The sequence below is a fragment of the Panulirus ornatus genome, chromosome 55 (assembly GCF_036320965.1).
Source record: "Panulirus ornatus isolate Po-2019 chromosome 55, ASM3632096v1, whole genome shotgun sequence".
In the NCBI taxonomy this organism is placed as follows: Eukaryota; Metazoa; Arthropoda; class Malacostraca; order Decapoda; family Palinuridae; genus Panulirus; species Panulirus ornatus.
The window spans coordinates 9,532,179-9,555,283 of record NC_092278.1 but is presented as its reverse complement, the minus strand read 5'-3'; positions in this window follow the sequence as shown (position 1 = coordinate 9,555,283).

Sequence of the window (23,105 nt, the reverse complement as noted above, 5' to 3'; positions counted from 1 at the left end):
TCACCATGACAATATACACACAAATGGAATATAATCGACATAACAAAATGATTATATTATGAAAATATAGCCACTCTGCCACTATGGCTTCCATTGGAGTATAGCCAACATAATTATACATATAAAATGACATTCCTGAAACCATAACAATATAGTATATCACGACAATGTAGTCCCCTAATGATTTAATTAAAATGAGAATCTCGTTTTATAATGATACATCCTCTAGGGCAAACCCAACACCAATATAAAAGCTACCGTGAAAATGTAGTCACCATGACATTATAACCATCATGATGAAATAGACACTATGACAATAAAGTTACTTTGGCAAGATATCCAACCTGATATCATTGTCATAATAACAATATAGTCAAAATGCCAATATATAGTTACCGGAATGTTATAGTTATCATGATAATGTTTCACTTACGACAAACAATGCATTAAAAAAATGAATGTATGGCAACCGTAAAAAAAAATCACGTTGCTAATAAAGCCAAGGTGATGATATATATATATGATAGAAATGTAACCAAAATAACATGGTCAAAATGACAGTATGTTCATAATGACAATAATTTCACTATGAAAATATAATTATGACTCTATATGCAATTGAGTGGGAGAAGGATAAAAGAAAGAGACAGGAGGTCAAGAGAAAGGTGCAAGAGGTGAAAAAAAGGGCAAATGAGAGTTGGGGTGAGAGACTATCAGTAAATTTTAGGGAGAATAAAAAGATGTTCTGGAAGGAGGTAAATAGGGTGCGTAAGACAAGGGAGCAAATGGGAACTTCAGTGAAGGGCGTAAATGGGGAGGTGATAACAAGTAGTGGTGATGTGAGAAGGAGATGGAATGAGTATTTTGAAGGTTTGTTGAATGTGTCTGATGACAGAGTAGCAGATATAGGGTGTTTGGGTCGAGGTGGTGTGCAAAGTGAGAGGGTTAGGGAAAATGATTTGGTAAACAGAGAAGAGGTAGTAAAAGCTTTGCGGAAGATGAAAGCCGGCAAGGCAGCAGGTTTGGATGGTATTGCAGTGGAATTTATTAAAAAAAGGGGGTGACTGTATTGTTGACTGGTTGGTAAGGTTATTTAATGTATGTATGACTCATGGTGAGGTGCCTGAGGATTGGCGGAATGCGTGCATAGTGCCATTGTACAAAGGCAAAGGGGATAAGAGTGAGTGCTCAAATTACAGAGGTATAAGTTTGTTGAGTATTCCTGGTAAATTATATGGGAGGGTATTGATTGAAAGGGTGAAGGCATGTACAGAGCATCAGATTGGGGAAGAGCAGTGTGGTTTCAGAAGTGGTAGAGGATGTGTGGATCAGGTGTTTGCTTTGAAGAATGTATGTGAGAAATACTTAGAAAAGCAAATGGATTTGTATGTAGCATTTATGGATCTGGAGAAGGCATATGATAGAGTTGATAGAGATGCTCTGTGGAAGGTATTAAGAATATATGGTGTGGGAGGCAAGTTGTTAGAAGCAGTGAAAAGTTTTTATCGAGGATGTAAGGCATGTGTACGTGTAGGAAGAGAGGAAAGTGATTGGTTCTCAGTGAATGTAGGTTTGCGGCAGGGGTGTGTGATGTCTCCATGGTTGTTTAATTTGTTTATGGATGGGGTTGTTAGGGAGGTAAATGCAAGAGTCTTGGAAAGAGGGGCAAGTATGAAGTCTGTTGGGGATGAGAGAGCTTGGGAAGTGAGTCAGTTGTTGTTCGCTGATGATACAGCGCTGGTGGCGGATTCATGTGAGAAACTGCAGAAGCTGGTGACGGAGTTTGGTAAAGTGTGTGGAAGAAGAAAGTTGAGAGTAAATGTGAATAAGAGCAAGGTTATTAGGTACAGTAGGGTTGAGGGTCAAGTCAATTGGGAGGTGAGTTTGAATGGAGAAAAACTGGAGGAAGTGAAGTGTTTTAGGTATCTGGGAGTGGATCTGTCAGCGGATGGAACCATGGAAGCGGAAGAGGATCATAGGGTGGGGGAGGGGGCGAAAATTTTGGGAGCCTTGAAAAATGTGTGGAAGTCGAGAACATTATCCCGGAAAGCAAAAATGGGTATGTTTGAAGGAATAGTAGTTCCAACAATGTTGTATGGTTGCGAGGCGTGGGCTATGGATAGAGTTGTGCGCAGGAGGATGGATGTGCTGGAAATGAGATGTTTGAGGACAATGTGTGGTGTGAGGTGGTTTGATCGAGTAAGTAACGTAAGGGTAAGAGAGATGTGTGGAAATAAAAAGAGCGTGGTTGAGAGAGCAGAAGAGGGTGTTTTAAAATGGTTTGGGCACATGGAGAGAATGAGTGAGGAAAGATTGACCAAGAGGATATATGTGTCGGAGGTGGAGGGAACGAGGAGAAGAGGGAGACCAAATTGGAGGTGGAAAGATGGAGTGAAAAAGATTTTGTGTGATCGGGGCCTGAACATGCAGGAGGGTGAAAGGAGGGCAAGGAATAGAGTGAATTGGAGCGATGTGGTATACAGGGGTTGACGTGCTGTCAGTGGATTGAATCAAGGCATGTGAAGCGTCCGGGGTAAACCATGGAAAGCTGTGTAGGTATGTATATTTGTGTGTGTGGACGTGTGTATGTACATGTGTATGGGGGGGGTTGGGCCATTTCTTTCGTCTGTTTCCTTGCGCTACCTCGCAAACGCGGGAGACAGCGACAAAGTATAGAAAAAAAAAAGTACACTGACAGTAAAGCTATCTTCACAAAACCGTAAAATCAAAATACAGCAAACTACAATTTAGCCACCATGACAATACAGCCATCATGACAATAATATCACGATATAACTCAATCACCAGGACATTAGAGTCACCTTAACTGTAGTCTTACATTGACTTTATAAATATAATGAAAATATAGCCACCATGTCAAGATATTTGCTATGACAATTTAGCCATTATGAAAATATAGTCACGACAACAATCTATTCACAGTGACAATAAAGCTACCATGATCATATAACTGATATGACAATATAATCAAAGTATAAATATAGACACATTCAACTTATATTCACAATGGCAATATAACCACCTGACAATATAGACACTGTTAATAGATATTCGTTTTCGGAATATAGTAAAAAATATAGACTCCAGGACAATATAGTCTCTGTGAAAAAACAGTGACTCAGACAAAATTTATCATCATGATATGGTCATAACATTATACCTGTCATGGAATTGTAGTCAACATGACAAAATTATCACAATGAAATAAAACGACATTACAATATAGTTAACATAATCATACACCATTCATGATTAAATAATCAGCAGGTTGACATAAACAAGATTATAATGCAAAAACCATAACAATTTAAGTGACATGATGAGATGATATCCATTCACTTACACTTACAATACCATATAAGTTTTCATGAAAAAATTATCATGATCATGTAATCACAACAGTATTGTCACTAATTACAAAATATATCCCGAAAGACAAAATTAACCATAACAATATAGCCATCAAGTTGATATAGCGACCAAGCCAGGACGGCATCATATTGAGAGTAAGAATACAACCACCTTGTCAATGTCTTCACCATGACAATATAGCTACCATGAAAATATATTAACCTTGAATAAGTAGCTACTATGATAAAATACACAATTCAAAAATATCCACAACAAGAGTTTAGCTGCTAAAACACTATATCGCCTGCTAATATCGCCAAAATGTTATTATTGCCATCATGAAAATATACCGCCAAAAAAGAAATATATATACCCACTACTCGACAATATACCTATTCTGATAATATTGCCAACATGAAAAGACAGTCACCTCTTTGTTATATAACAAAAATGACAAATAGCCATCATGGCGATATAAGGAATTAACAATTCAGCCACTATGGTATTATAGTTACCATAACAATGTGATCTTAACGACAATGTAGCAAACATGACTATATAATCACGTTGACAATAAAACCACCGTGACAATACAGATAACATGACAGTATCGTCTCTAAGACAATATTGTCATCAATTTGACAAATTATATGACAATATAGATATTATGGCAACATAGTCACCATGACAATATATTCAGATATGCAATATAATCGTCATGATAAAATTATCCAACCATGAAAATATAGCCACCTACCGTTTTGGTTTCCATTGCAATGTAGAAACAGTAATAAAAGATTTACCATGACAGTACTAAAACCATAACAGCATAGCATATCATGGCAATGTGGTCACCAAATAATTTAAACAAAATGACAATTTCTCTTCTATAATGGTATATCCTCAAGGGCAATATCAACTCCATTAAAAAAGATTCTACGAAAATACATTCATTATGACATTATAAAAATCATGATAAAAAAGTCACAATGACAATATAGTTATCTTGGCAATATAGCCAATGTGACATTATAGTTATAATGATAATATAGTCGCTATGACAATATTGTCGCCATAAAAATATAATTATCATGATAATATTTCGCTTATGACGAAAGTATGCAGGAGTTAATAATGACAATATATCACCTATAAAAAGATCACCTTGCCAATATAGCTAAGGTGACGATATATACATTATAGCAATGTAAGTAAAATGAAATGATAGCCAAAATGACGGTATGGTCATAATGATAATACTGCCACAATGAAAATATGTTCCCAATGACACTATAGCTACACTGACAACAAAGACATATTCACAAAGGAGCAACAGCGAAAATACAGCAAACGAGAATAATATCCACCATCATAGTTCAGCCACCAAGATAATAATGTCACGATACAAATCATCACCATGTCATTAGTCACCTTGATAATATACTTACAATGACTATCTAAATATCACTAAAATATAGCCTCAATGTCAACATGTCTCCCATGACAATCTGGCCATTATGATAATATAGTCATGACGGCAATTTATTCACGATAACAATATAGCCACAGTGATCATATAACTGATGTGACAATACAGTCAAAGAAGCAAAAAAGAAATATGCAAATCATGTCCACTATGGCAGTATAACTACATGACAATATAGATACTGTGACAGATAGTCGCTTTTGAATCATAGCAAACATATAGCCGGCAGGACAACATAGTCTCTATGACAAAATAGCGACCAAGACAGGATATGTCATTATAATATAGACACCTTGACAGTATGGACCATAAAACAATGTAACAATTATGAAACTCTACCTGCCAAAACATTATAGATGTCATGAAATTTTGGACAACATGAAAAAATTATTATAATTAAATATCATCGGCATTACAATATAGTTACCATAATCATAGACCAATCATGATCATATAATCAGCAGATTGACATAAACAACATCAAAGTATAAAAACCATGACAGTATAAGTGACATTATGATATGATATCCATACACTTACACTTACAATACCAAAGAAGCCGACATGAATATATTTTTATCATGATCATATAATCACAACAATAATGTAGGTAGTGACAAATATATCCCCAACGACAAAATTAATCATGGCAATATACCCATCAACTTGTTATAGCGACTAAGATAATATAGCGAGCATTGTATTGAGAATTACAATACAGCCACCATGCCAATGTCGTCACCATGACAATATAGCTACCATGAAAATATAGTAACTTGATAAAGTAGCTGCCATATGAAAATATTCAAGATAGAAAATACCCAAAAGATAGCCACAACAAGAGTTTAGCTGCTAAGACGATATATCACCATGCCAATATCTCTAAAATGTTAGTATAGCTATCATGGCAATATATCAACAGAAAAAATACTCATCACAACGATATAGCTAACTTGACAGTATACTACTCTGGCAATATAGGTAACATTAAACGACAGCCACCTCCTTGAAATATAAAAGAAAAAAAGAAATGACAAATAGCCATCAAGGCAATATGGTAACTAAGCAATATAGCCATCATGGCAATATGGTAAGCAAACAATATAGCCATCATGGCAATATGATTACAATAGCAATGTATTCTTAATGGCAATATAGTCACCATGTCCTTATAGTCACGATGAAAATACAACTATCATGACAATACAGAAAACATCAAAATACAATCTCTAAGACAATATTACCACTAATTCAACAAGTTAAGTATCAATATAGATATTATGGCAACACAATCACGATGACAATATGCTCAGAAATGTTATATAATCGTCATAATAAAATGATCCTACCATGAAAATATAGTCACTCTGCCACTATGGCTTCCATTACAATATAGCCACAATAACAAAACATTCACCACGACAGTACTGAAACCATAACAATATAGCATATCATGACAATGTAGTCACTTGATCATTTAATGGAAAAGAAAAATTTCGCTTCGATTATGGTATAACCTCAGAGACAAAATTTTATACACCATTTAAAAGCTGCCATGAAAATACAGTCACTATGACATAAATATCATGATAAAATAGTGACCATGGCAATATAGCCACTCTGAGATTATAGTCATTATGTCAATATAGTCGCTATTAAAATACTGTCACCTTAATAATAAAGTTATCAAAATGATATATCGCTTGTGACAAAATATGCATGATTAGAAAATGACAGTATAGCACCTATAAAAAAGATCACCTTGCAACTATAGTCAGGTTGACGATATATACATCATAGCAAGGTAAAGAAAAAGTGATGATAACCAGAACGACGGTATGTTCATAATGACAATACTGCAACTATGAAAATATGTTCCCCACGATTCTCCAGCTTCACTGACAATAAAGCCATCTTCACAAAAAGAGTACTATTGAAAAAATAGCAAACGACTATACAGCCATCAATACAGTACAGCCACCATGACAATAATGTCTCGATATAAATGAATCACCAGGACATTAGCGTCACCTTGATAATGAATATACAATGACTATATGAACATCATGAAAATATAGCGTCCATATAAATATATTTGTCGTGAAAATATAGCCTCCATATGAATATCTTTAAAGCGACAGTTTCGCCATTCTGATAATATAGTCAAGACGCTAATATATTCGCCATAATAATAAAGCCACCATGATCACATAAATGATATGACAATATAGTCAACGCAACAATAAACGCATTTATAAATTATATCCTTTCTGAGAATACAGCCACATGAAAATATAGATACTGTAACAAAATAGTCATTTTTGGATCATAGCAAACATATAGCGTCCAAGAGAATACAGTCTCTATGACAAAATAGCGAAGAAGACAGGATTTATCATCACAATACAGTCACCTTGACTTTATAGCCAATAAAAAGTTGAACAACCATGAAAATATACCTACCATAACAATATAGCTTACATGAAAATATAGTTACTATGACAAATTCATTACAATGAAATACAAACGATATCACATTATGGTTTCGATAATCATACACCAATCATGATTATATAAGATAAAACCTTCAAAACAAAGCAAGGGTAGCGACAACGCAGGGAGGAATAGCTACAACCTAGCTCTGAAAGACGACATCAGCTCCGTACACGTCGGTAGCTGGTGCGCGACTGTCATCAGGTGACTACATTGTCATGATATGCTATATTGTCATGGTTTCAGTACTGTCGTAGTGAATGTATTATTATGTTAGCTATATTGCAGTGGCAGGGTGGCTAAATTTTCATGGTTGGATGATTTTGTTATCGCGGTTATATTGCATTTGTGATAATACTGTCATGGTGACTGTGTTACAGTAATATCTATATTATCATTTAATTTGTTGAAGCGATTACAATATTGTCGTAGAGACTCTAATGTCATGTTGCCTGTATTGTCATGATGGTTGCATGTCATCTTGACTATATAGTCACGTTGGTTATATTCCAGTAATGATTACATGGTTATGGTAAGTATATTGCCGTGGTGACTATATTGATAGATGACTACATTGCCATGATAGCTATTTTTCATTTTTGTTATACTGTAAGGCGGTGACTGTCTTTTCATATTGAATATATTATCAGGGTAGCTATATTGTTAAGTTAGCTATATCATTGTGGTGCTTATTTTCTTTTTCTGTTGGTATATTGCCATGATGCCTAGACTAACATTTTCGCGATATTGGCATGGTGATATAGTGACTTAGCAAATAATCTGTTATTGTGGATATGTTCCATAGGATTTTATTATCATAGTAGCTACATTGCCAATGTTACTATATTTTCATGGTAGCTCCATTGTCATGGTGACGATATTACCATTGTGGCTGTATTGTTATTTTCAATGTAATGCCATCCTAACTACATTATCTTGGTCTCTATATTTACTTGCTGGCTATATTCCTATGGTTAATTTTGTCGTTGGGGATATATTTTGTCATTAATTACAATTTTGTTTTAATATTGTCCTGGAGCCTCTATGTTTGCTATGATCCTAAAAAGATTCTTTTGTCACGGCATCAATATCGTCAGGTGCTTATATTGCCATAATGAATATAATTTGAAGGCTTCCTTATTGTTGCGTTGACTGTATTGTCATATTACTTATATGAACATGGCTATATTGTTATAGTGAATATACTGCCGTGTTGACTATATTATCATATTGGCTAAATTGTCATGGTATGTATATTGACATGGAAGCCTTATTTTCATGATGTTTATATAGTCAGTGAATTATATCGTGACATTATTGTCATAGCGGCTGTACTTTCATGGTGGCTATATTGTCGTTTACTGTATTTTCAATGTTACTCTTTTGTGAAGATTGCTTTATTGTCATTGTAGCTATAGTGTCATGGGGGATATATTTCCAAAGCAACAGTATTGTCTTTATGAACATACCGTCATTTTGGCTATCTACTCATTTTGTTTACATTGCGAAGATTTACATTTACCTTGGCTATATTGTCAAGGTGATCTCTTTTATAGTTGCTATATTGTAATTTTTTTTAGTCATGCATATTTTTTCATAAGAGATACATTATCGTGATAACTTTACTATTAAGGTGACAGTATATTGTCATTGTGACAATGTTGACATTATTACTATAATCTCTTAGTGGCTATATAGCTAAGATAACTATACTGTCATGGTGACTATTTCATGATGATGGTTATAATGACAGTTTGACTGCATTTTCATTGTAGCATATTTAATGGTGTTGATTTTGCCCTTGAAGATTTACTATAAAAACGAAAATTTCTTTTTTTATAAATTATCATGTGAATATATTGCCATGATATGCGATATTTTTATAGTTTCAGCACTCTCATGTTGAATGTATATTATGTTGGTTACATTACAATTAAAGTCAGGGTGGCAGGGTAACTATATTTTCATGGTTGGATCATTTTGTTATGACGATTTCATTGTATTTGTGAGTATATTCTCATGGTTACTGTGTTGCCGTAATTTCTATGTTCTCCTGGACTCTACATATCCTGAAATCTATATTGTCATATCAGTTATATGATCATGGTGGCTTTATTGTCATAGTGAATATCTTGTTGTCGTGACTATATTATCATAATGGCTAAATTGTCATAGGAAATATGTTGACATGAGGGCTATATTTTAATGATATTCATAAAGTCATTGAAAGATTACTATCAAGGTGACTCTAATAACCTGGCTATTGATGTATATCGTGATATTATTGTCACGATAGCTGCATTGTCATGGTGGCTATATTGTCGTTTCCTGTATTTTCAATGTTACTCTCTTGTGAAGATTGCTTTATTGTTATTGTAGCTATAGTGTCATGGGGAATGTATTTTCGTTATAGCAGTATTGTCATTATGAACATATCGTCATTTTGGCTATCTGCTCATTTTGGTTACACAGCGAAGATTAACATATCGTCACCTTGGCTATATTGGCATGGTGATCTCTTTATTGTTGCTATACTGTCATTTTTTTTAATCATGCATATTTTTTCATGTGTGATACATTATCTTAATAACTATATCATTAAAGTGACAGTATATTGTCATGGTGACTATATTGTCAGTATGGCTACAATCTCTTGGTAGCTATATTGCTAAGATAACTACATGTGACTACATTTTCATTTTGGCTTATTTAATGGTGTTGATTTACCTTTGGAGATATATCATTATAAAAACAGATATTTCATTTTTTTTAAATAATGAGGTGAATACATTGTCATGATATGCTATATTGTTATAGTTTCAGTACTGTCATGGTGAATGTATATTATGTTGGCTACATTACAATGGAAGCCATAGTGGCAGGATGGCTATATTTTCATGGTTTGATCATTTTGTTATTAGTATTTTATTGTATTTTTGAATATATTGTCATGGTGACTGTGTTGCCATAATTTCTATATTGTCATTTAATTTATTAATTTGATGGCAATATTGTCATAGAGACTGTATTGTCATGTTGCCTGTATGGTCATCATGGTTGTCTTGTCATCGTGACTCTATGGTCATCATCCCTATACTGTCGTTAAGATTACATTCTTATGGTAACTATATTGCCATCATGGCTTTTTGTCAGAGTAGCTATATTGTTAAGATAGCTATCTTATTGTGGTGGGTATTTTTTTTTCCTTTTGGTATATTGCCATGATGGCTATACTAGAATTTTGGCAAGATTATCATAGTGTTATAGTGTTCGCAGGCCAATTGTTGTTTAGGACATTTTTTCATGGGAATACATTATCATGGCACCTACATTGTCAAGGTTACTATATTTCATGCAAGCTGCATTGTAAAGATGACGATATTGGTATGGCGGGTGCATTGTTATGTTCAATATAACGCCATCCTGGCTACATTATCTTGGTCGCTGTATCAACTTGATGGCTATATTGCTACGGTCAATTTCATCGTTGGGGAGTTATTTTGTCTTTACCTACAATTTAATTGTAATTATATGATCATCATAATATTTCTATGACGGCCTATTTGGCATCTTGAGTGTATCTGTCTGGATATCATATCATCATGTAACTTAGTCTGTCATGCTTTTAAACGGTGATGGTGCTTATGTGAAAATGCTGATTACATTATCAACATTAATGTATAATTATTATAACTATATAGCAATGGCAATATCTTTTTTGATAATTTTGGTATGTTGACTTCATTTTGATAGTAGTTATATTGGTATGGCAGGTACATTTTCATGGTTCTGACATTGTTTTATGGGCTATATAGTATTGAAAAATTCTTTTTTGGACGCTATTGTCTCCTGGACACTATATACTTTAGAGGCTATATGATTCCTATGATCCGAAGGCGACTATTTTGTCACGGTATCTATATTGTCAGGTGGCTGTATTGACGTTGTGAAAATATTCTGAATGTTTCTTTAATGTTGCGTTGAATATATTGTTATATCAGTTATATGGCCATGGTGGCTTTGTTGTTATAGTGAATATATTGTAGTTGTGACTATACAATCATAATGGCTAAATTGTCATGGGAAATATGTTGGTATGGATGCTATATTCTCATTATACTTTTATGGTAATTGTAAAAAATTGTTCAAGTTTCCTCTAATATCACAGTGATTGATTTATGTTGTAACATTATTGTTATGGTGGCTGTACAATCATGATGGCTATATTGTCGTTTGATGCGTTTTCAATATAACTATTTAGTGAATATGGCTTTAATGTCAGTGTAGCTATACTTTCATTGGGAACAATTTTCATAGTGACGCAATTCTCATTATGAAATAAAGTCATTTTGGCTATCTTCTAATTTGGGTTACATTGCTATGTTATATATATCGTCACCTTGGCTATATTGGGAAGGTGATTTTTTTTATAGGTGGTATATTGTCATTTTTTAATCGTGCACATTCTTTTATAAGCGATATATCATCATGATATCCATATCATTGAGGTGAAAATATTGGCATGGCGACTATATTGTCTTTATGACTGTAATCTTATGATAACAATATAGGTACCCTGATATACAGGCAACATGAAAAGACAATTACCCCGTTGTAATATAACAAAAAATAACATATAGCAATCATGGCTATATATTCATTTAACAATATAGCTACCATGGCAATATAGTTACCGTATTAACATAATCTTAATAGAAATATAACTACCATGACCATATAGACACGATGACAATACAACCACCACGACAATACAGGAACCATGACATTACATTATGACAATATAGCCACCAATTCAACAAATCAAATGACAGTATAGATATTATGGCAACAATCACCATGAAAATATACACAAAAGTGGAATATAATCGACATAAAAAAATGATTATATTCTGAAAATATAGCCACTCTCCACTATGGCTTCCATTGGAATATAACCAACATAATAATACATATACAGTGACATTCCTGAAACAATAACAGTATAGCATATCACGACAATGTAGTCCCCGAATGATTTAATCAAAATGAGAATCTCGTTTTATAATGATACATCCTCAAGGGCAAACCCAACACCAATATAAAAGCTACCGTGAAAATGTAGTCAGCATGACATTATAACCATCATGATGAAATAGACACCATGACAATAAAGTTACTTTGGCAAGATATCCAACATGATATCATTGTCACAATAACAATATAGTCAAAATGCCAATATATAGTTACCGGAATGTTAGAGTTATCATGATAATGTATCACTTACTACAAAAAATGAATGATTAAAAAAATGAAAATATAGCAACCATAAAAAAAGATCACGTTGCTAATATAGCCAAGGTGATGATATATCTATGATAGAAATGTAGGCAAAATAAGGAGATGGCCAAAATGACAGTATGTTCATAATGACAATAATTCTGCTATGAAAATATATTCTCCATGACACTATAGGTACACTGACAGTAAAGCTATCTTCACAAAAACGTAACATCAAAATATAGCAAACTACAATATAGCCACCATGACAATACAGCCATCTTGACAATAATATCACGATATAACTCAATCACCAGGACAATAGAGTCACCTTGACAGCGATCTTACAATGACTTTATAAATATCATGAAAATATAGCCCCCATGTCAAGATATTTGCTATGACAATTTAGCCATTATGAAAATATAGTCACGACGACAATCTGTTCACTATGACAATAAAGCTACCATGATCATATAAATGATGTGACAATATAATCAAAGCAAAAATATAGAAACATTCAATTTATATTCACAATGGCAATATAACCACCTGACAATATAGATACTGTTAATAGATAGTCGTTTTCGGATCATAGCAAAAATATAGACTCCAGGACAATATAGTCTCTGTGAAAAATCAGTGACTCAGACAGGATTTATCATCATGATATGCTCATAACATTATAGCTGTCATGGAATTGTAGTCAACATGACAAAATTATGGCAATGAAATAAAACGACATTACAATATAGTTACCATAATCATACACCAATCATGATTATATAATCAGCAGGTTGACATAAACAAGATCATAGTGTAAAAACCATGACAATTTAAGTGACAGGATGAGATGATATCCATTCACTTACACTTACAATACCACATATGTTTTCATGAAAAAATCATCATGATCATATAATCACAACAGTATTGTCACTAATTACAAAATATATCCCGAAAGACAATATTAACCATAACAATATAGCCATCAACTTGATATAGCGACCATGATAATGTAGCCAGGACGGCATCATTTTGAAAGTAAGAATACAAACACCATGCCAATGTCTTCACCATGACAATGTAGCTACCATGAAAATATAGTAACCCTTGACTAGGTAGCTACCAAGATAAAATATACAATTGAAAAATATCCACAACAAGAGTTTAGCTGGTAAAACACTATATCGCTATGCCAATATCGCGAAAATGTTATTATTGCCATCATGATAGTATACCGCCAGAAAAGAAATATATATACCCACTACTCGACAATATAGCTATTCTGACAATATTGCCAACACGAAAAGACAGTCACCTCTTTGTTATATAACAAAAATGACAAATAGCTATCATGGCGATATAGTGATTTAACAATACAGCCACTATGGTAATATAGTTACTATAACAATGTGATCTTAACGACAATGTAGCCAACATGACTATATAGTCACGTTAACAATACAACCACCGTGACAATACAGATAACATGACAGTACCGTCTCTAAGACAATATTGCAATCAATAAGACAAATTATATGACAATATAGATATTATGGCAACATAGTCACCACGACAATATACTCAGAAATGCAATATAATGCCATGAAAAATTATCCTACCATGAAAATATAGCCACCTACCATTTTGGTTTTCATTGTAATGTAGAAACAGTAATAAAAGATTTACCGTGACAGTACTGAAACCATAACAGTATAGCATATCATGGCAATGTAGTCAGCTGATAATTTAATCAAAATGACAATTTCTCTTCTATAATGATATATCCTCAAGGGCAATATCAACAACATTAAATAAGCTTCTACGAAAATACAGTCATGATGATATAAAAATCATGATAAAAAAGTCACCATGACAATACAGTTATCTGAGCAATATAGCCACTGTGACATTATAGTCATAATGGTTATATATTCGCTATGACAATATTGTCACCATAAAATTATAATTATCATAATAATATTTCGCTTATGACAAAGTATGCAAGAGTTAAATAATGACAATATATCACCTATAAAAAGATCACCTTGCCAATATAGGTAAGGTGACGATATATACATTATAGCAATGTAACTAAAATGAAGAGTTAGCCAAAATGACGGTATGGTCATAATGACAATACTGCCACTATGAAAATATGTTTCCCATGACCCTATAGCTACACTGACAACAAAGCCATATTCACAAAAGAGCAACATTGAAAATAGAGCAAATGTTAATAAAGCCACCATCATAGTTCAGCCACCATAATAATAATGTCACGATACAAATCATCACCATGTCATTAGTCACCTTGATAATAAACTTACAATGAGTATCTAAATATCATGAAAATATAGCCTCCATGTCAACATGTCTGCCATGATAATCTGGTCATTATGATAATATAGTCATGACGGCAATTTATTCACTATAGTAATATAGCCACAGTGATCATATAACTGATGTGATAATACAGTCAAAGAAGCAAAAAAGAAATATACTAATCATATTCACTATGGCAGTATAACTACATGACAATATAGATACTGTGGTAAATAGTCGCTTTTGAATCATAGCAAACATATAGCCGGCAGGACAACATAGTCTCTATGACAAAATATCGACCAAGACAGGATATATCATTATGATATAGACACCTTGACAGTATAGACCATAAAACAATGTAACAATCATGAAACTGTACCTGCCAAAACATTATAGATGTCATGAAATTTTAGTCAACATGACAAAATTATCATAATGAAATATCATCGGCATTACAATATAGTTACCATAATCATAGACCAATCATGATCATATAATCAGCAGGTTGACATAAACAATATCACAGTATAAAAACCATGACAGTATAAGTGACATGATGATATGATATCCATACACTTACACTTACAATACCAAAGAAGCCGCCATGAATATATTGTTATCATAATCATATAATCACAACAATATTGTAGGTAGTGACAAATATATCCCTAACGACAAAATTAATCATAGCAATATAGCCATCAACTTGTTATAGCGACCAAAATAATGTAGCGAGCATCGTATTGAGAATTACAATACAGCCACCGTGCCAATGTCGTCACGATGACAATATAGCTACCATGAAAATATAGTAACGTTGATAATGTAGCTGCCATGGCAAAATATTCAAGATAGAAAATACCCAAAAGATAGCCACAACAAGAGTTTAGCTGCTAAGATGATATATCACCGTGCCAATATCTCTAAAATGTTAGTATAGCAATCATGGTAATATATCAACAGAAAAAATACTCATCACAACTATATAGCTAACTTGACAATATACTACTCTGACAATATAGGTAACATTAAAAGACAGCCACCTCCTTGAAATATAAAAGAAAAAAAAATGACAAATAGCCATCATGGCAATATGGTAACTAAACAGTATAGCCATCATGGCAATATGGTAACCAAACAATATAGCCATCATGGCAATATGATTACCATAGCAATGTATTCTTAATGGCAATATAGTCACCATGTCCTTATAGTCACGATGACAATACAAATACCACGACAATACAGAAAACATCAAAATACAGTCTCTAAGACAATATTTCCACTAATTCAACAAGTTAAATGACAATATAGATATCATGGCAACATAATCACGATGACCATATACTCAGAAATGTTATATAATCGTCATAACAAAATTATCCTACCATGAAAATATAGTCACCCTGCAACTATGGCTTCCATTACAATATAGCCACAATAACAAAACATTCACTACGACAGTACTGAAACCATAACAATATAGCATATCATGACAATGTAGTCACTTCATCATTTAAAAAAAAAGAGAAATTTCGCTTCTATTATGGTATAACCTCATGGACAAAATTTTATGCACCATTAAAAACCTGCCATGAAAATACAGTCACTATCACATAAATATCATGATAAAATAGTGACCATGTCAATATAGCCACTCTGAGATTATAGTCATTATGACAATATAATCGCTATTAAAATACTATCACCTCAATAATAAAGTTGTCAAAACGATATATCGCTTGTGACAAAATATGCATGATTAGAAAATGACAGTATAGCACCTATAAAAAAGATCACCTTGCCACTATAGTCAAGGTGACGATATATACATCATAGGAAGGTAAAGAAAAAAACATGATAACCAGAACGACGGTATGTTCATAATGACAATACTGCAACTATGAAAATATGTTCCCCACGATTCTCCAGCTTCACTGACAATAAAGCCATCTTCACAAAAAGAGTACTATTGAAAAAATAGCAAACGACTATACAGCCATCAAGACGGTACAGCCACCATGACAATAATCTCTCGATATAGATCAATCGCTAGGACATTAGCGTCACCTTGATAATGAATATACAATGAGTACATGAACATCATGAAAATATAGCGTTAATATAAATATATTTGTCGTGAAAATATAGCATACATATGAATATCTTTAAAGTGACACTTTCGCCTTACTGATAATATAGTCAAGACGCTAATATATTCACCATAACAATAAAGCCACCATGATCACATAAATGATATGACAATATAGTACACGCAACAGTAAACGCATTTATAAATTATATCCACTCTGAGAATACAGCCACATGAAAATATAGATACTGTGACAAAATAGTCATTTTTGGATCATAGCAAACATATAGCGTCCAAGAGAATATAGTCTCTATGACAAAATACCGAGGAAGACAGGATTTATAATCACAATACAGTCACCTTGACAGTATAGCCAATAAAAAAAGTGGAACAACCATGAATATATACCTACCACAACAATATAGCTTACATGAAAATATAGTTACTATGACAAATTCATTACAATGAAATACAAACGATATCACATTTTGCTTTCGATAATCATACACCAATCATGATCATATAAGATAAAACCTTCAAAACAAAGCAAGGGTAGCTCTGAAAGACGACATCAGCTCCGTACACGTCGGTAGCTGGTGCGCGACTGTCATCAGGTGATTACATTATCATGATATGCTATATTGTCATGCTTTCAGTACTGTCGTAGTGAATTTATTATTATGTTAGCTGTATTGTAGCGGCAGGGTGGCTAAATTTTCATGGTAGGATAATTTTGTTATCGCGGTTATATTGCATTTGTGATAATACTGTCATGGTGACTGTGTTCCAGTAATATCTATATTATCATTTAATTTGTTGAAGCGATTGCAATATTGTCGTAGAGACTCTGTCATGTTGCCTGTATTGTCATGATGGTTGCATGTCATCTTGACTATATAGTCATGTTGGTTATATTCCAGTTATGATTACATGGTTATGTAACAATATTGCCATGATGACTACATTGATAGGTGACTACATTGCCATGATAGCTATTTCTCATTTTTGTTATACTGTAAGGAGGTAACTGTCTTTTCATATTGAATATATTATCAGGGTAGCTATATTGTTAAGTTAGTTATACCTTTGTGGTGCTTATTTTCTTTTTCTGGTGGTATATTGCCATGATGCCTAGACTAACATTTTGGCGATATTGGCATGGTGATATAGTGTCTTAACAAACAAACTGTTCTTGTGGATATGTTCAATGGGATTTTATTATCATAGTAGCTACATTGTCAATGTTACTATATTTTCATGGTAGCTCCATTGTCATGGTGACGATATTGCCATTGTGGCTGTATTGTTATTTTCAATGTAATGCCATCCTAGCTACATTATCTTGGTCGCTATATTTACTTGCTGGCTATATTGCTATGGTTAATTTTGTTGTTGGGGATATATTTTGTCATTAACTACAAATTTGCTTTAATCATATGATCATGATAACAATATTTTCATGGCCGCTTATTTGGTAATGTGAGTGCAAGTGTATGGATGTCATATTATCATGTCATTATATGGTCATGGTTTTTACACATTGATGGTGTTTATGTCAGCCTCCTGATGATATAATCATGATTGATATATGATTATGGTAACTAAATTGTAATGGCGATTATATTTCATTGTGACAATTTTGTCATGTTGCCTGCATTTTCATGGTAGCTTTATTGTTATGGCAGGTACATTTTCATTGTTGTTTCATTGTTTTATCGGTTATACTGTCAAGGTGACTATATCTTAATTAAAAATCTTGTCTTGGTCGCTATTTTGTCATGGACACTATATTGCCCTTGAGCCTATATGTTTGCTATGATCCGAAAGAGACTATTTTGTCACAGCATCAAAATTGTCAGGTGCTTATATTGCCATAATGAATATAATTTGAAGGCTTCCTCATTGTTGCGTTGACTGTATTGTCATCTCAATTATATGATCATGTCTATATTCTTATAGTGAATATATTGCCATCTTGACTATATTATCATATTGGCTAAATTGTCATGGTAAGTATGTTGACATGGACGCCTTATTTTCATGATGTTTATATAGTCAGTTGAATTATATCGTGACATTATTGTCATAGTGGCTGTACTTTCATGGTGGCTATATAGTCGTTTGCTGTATTTTCACTGTTACTCTTTTGTGAAGATTGCTTTATTGTCATTGTAGCTATAGTGTGATGTGGGATATAGTTTCATAGCAGCAGTATTGTCATTATGAACATACCGTCATTTTGGCTATCTACTGATTTTGGTTAGATTGCGAAGATTTACATATTGTCACCTTGGCTATATTGTCAAGGTGATCTCTTTTATAGTTGCTATATTGTCATTTTTTTTAGTCATGCATATATTTTCATAAGCGATACATTATCGCGAAAACTTTACTATTAAGGTGACAGTATATTGTCATTGTGACAATGTTGACATTATGACTAAAATCTCACAGTGGCTATCTTGCTAAGATAAATATACTGTCATGGTGACTATTTCATGATGATGGTTATAATGACAGTTTGACAGCATTTTCATTGTAGCATATTTAAATGTGTTGATTTTGCCCTTGAAGATATATCATAAAAACGAAAATTTCCTTTTTTTTAAATTATCATGTCAATATATTGCCATGATATGCGATATTGTTATAGTTCCAGTACTGTCATGTTGAATGTATATTTTGTTGGTTACATTACAATTAAAGTCATAGTGGCAGGGTAACTATATTTTCATGGTTGGATCATTTTGTTACGACGATTTTATTGTATTTGTGAGTATATTCTCATGGTTACTGTGTTGCCATAATTTCTATATTGTCCTGGACACTACATATCCTGAAATCTATATTGTCATATCAGTTATATGTTCACGGTAGCTTTATTGTCATAGTGAATATCTTGTCGTCGTGACTATATTATCATAATGGCTAAATTGTCATAGGAAATATGTTGAAATGAGGGCTATATTTTCATGATATTCATAAAGTCATTGAAAGATTACTATCAAGATGACTCTAACAGCCTGGCGATTGATATGTATCGTGACATTATTGTCACGATAGCTGCATTGTCATGGTGGTTATATTGTCGTTTCCTGTATTTTCAATGTTACTCTTTTGTGAAGATTGCTTTACTGTCATTGTAGGTATAGTGTCATGTGGAATATATTTTCGTTGTAACATTATTGTCATTATGAACATATCGTCATTTTGGCTATCTGCTCATTTTGGTTACATTGCGAAGATTTACATATCGTCACCTTGTCTATATTGGCAAGGTGATCTCTTTATAGTTGCTATATTGTCATTTTTCTTAATCATGTATATTTTTTCATGTGTGATACAATATCTTGATAACTATATCATTAAAGTGACAGTACATTGTCATGGTGACTATATTGTCATTATGACTACAATCTCTTAGTGGCTATATTGCTAAGATAACTACATGTGACTACATTTTCATTGTAGCTTATTTAATGGTGTTGATTTACCCTTGTAGATATATCATTATGAAAACGGATATTTCATTTTGTTTAAATTATGAGGTAAATACATTGTCATGATATGCTATATTGTTATAGTTTCAGTACTGTCATGGTGAATGTATATTATGTTGGTTACATTACAATGGAAGCCATAGTGGCAGGGTGGCTATGTTTTCATTGTTTGATCATTTTGTTATTAGTATTTTATTGTATTTTTGAATATATTGTCATGGTGACTGTGTTGCCATAATTTCTATATTGTCATTTGATTTATTAAATTGATGGCAATATTGTCATAGAGACTGTATTGTCATGTTGCCTGTATGGTCATCATGGTTGTCATCGTGACTCTATGGTCATGATTGCTATACTATCGTCAAAATTACATTCTTATGGTAACTATATTGCCATCATGGCTTTTTGTCAGAGTAGCTATAGTGTTAAGTTAGCTATCTTATTTTGGTGGGTATTTTTTTTTCTTTTGATATATTACCATGATGGCTATACTAGAATTTTGGCAAGATTAGCATGGTCATATATTGTTCGCAGCCCAACTGTTGTTTTGCACATTTTTTCATGGGAATACATTATCATGGTACCTACATTTTCAAGGTTATTATATTTCATGCAAGCTATATTGTAAAGATGACGATATTGGCATGGCAGTTGTATTGTTATGTTCAATATAACGCCATCCTGGCTACATTATCTTGGTCGCTATATCAAATTGATGGCTATATTGCTACGGCCAATTTCATCGTTGGGGATGTATTTTGTCTTTACCTACAATTTAATTGTGATTATATGATCACGATAATATTTCTATGACGGCTTATTTCGCATCTTCAGTGTATCTCTCTGGATATCATATCATCGTGTAACTTAGTCTGTCATGCTTTTAAAGGGTGATGGTGCTTATTTGAAAATGCTGATTACATTATCATCATTAATGTATGGTTATTATAACTATATAGCAATGGCAATATCTTTTTTGATCATTTTGGTATGTTGACTTCATTTTGATATTAGTTACATTGGTATGGCAGGTACATTTTCATGGTTGTGACATTATTTTATGGGCTATACTGTCAAGGCGGCTGTAAAGTATTGATAAATTCTATTTTGGACGCTATTATCTCCTGGACACTATATACTTTAGAGGCTATATGTTTACTATGATCCGAAAGCGACTATTTTGTCACGGTATCTACATTACATTATGACAATATAGCCACCAATTCAACAAATCAAATGACAGTATAGATATTATGGTAACAATTACCATGACAATATACACACAAGTGGAACATAATCGACATAACAAAATGATTATATTATGAAAATATAGCCACTCTGCCACTATGGCTTCCATTGGAATATAGCCAACATAATAATACATATACAATGACATTCCTGAAACCATAACAATATAGCATATCACGACAATGTAGTCCCCTAATAATTTAATCAAAATGAGAATCTCGTTTTATAATGATACATCCTCAAGGGCAAACCCAACACCAATATGAAAGCGACCGTGAAAATGTAGTCATCATGACATTATAACCATCATGATGAAATAGACACCATGACAATAAAGTTACTTTGGCAAGATATCCAACATGATATCATTGTCATAATAACAGTATAGTCAAAATGCCAACATATAGTTACCGGAATGTTATAGTTATCATGATAATGTATCACTTACGACAAAAAATGGCATGATTAAAAAAATGAAAATATAGCAACAGTAAAAAAAGATCACGTCGATAATATAGCCGAGGTGATGATGTTTATGATAGAATTGTAATCATAATAAAGAGATGGCCAAAATGACAGAATGTTCATAATGACAATAATTCCACTATGAAAATATATTCTCAATGACACTATAGGTACACCGACAGTAAAGCTATCTTCACAAAAGCGTAAAATTAAGATACAGCAAACTACAATATAGCCACCATGACAATACAGCCATTTTGACAACAATATCACGATATAACTCAATCACTAGGACAATAGAGTCACCCTGACAGTAATCTTACAATGATTTTATAAATATTATGAAAATATATCCCTCACGTCAAGATATTTGCTATGACAATTTAGCCATTATAAAAATATAGTCACGACGACAATCTATTCACTATGACAATAAAGCTACCATGATCATATAACTGATATGACAATATAATCAAAGCAAAAATATAGAAACATTCAACTCATATTCACAATGGCAATATAACCACCTGACAATATAGATACTGTTAATAGATAGTCGTTTTCGGATCATAGGAAAAATATAGACTCCAGGACAATATAGTCTCTGTGAAAAAACAGTGACTCAGACAGGATTTATCATCATGATATGCTGATAACATTATAGCTGTCATAGAATTGTAGTCAACATGACAAAATTATCACAATGAAATAAAATGACATTAAAATATCGTTACCATAATCATACACCAATCATGATTATATAATCAGCAGGTTGACATAAACAAGATCATAGTGTAAAAACCATGACAATTTCAGTGACATGATGAGATGATATCCA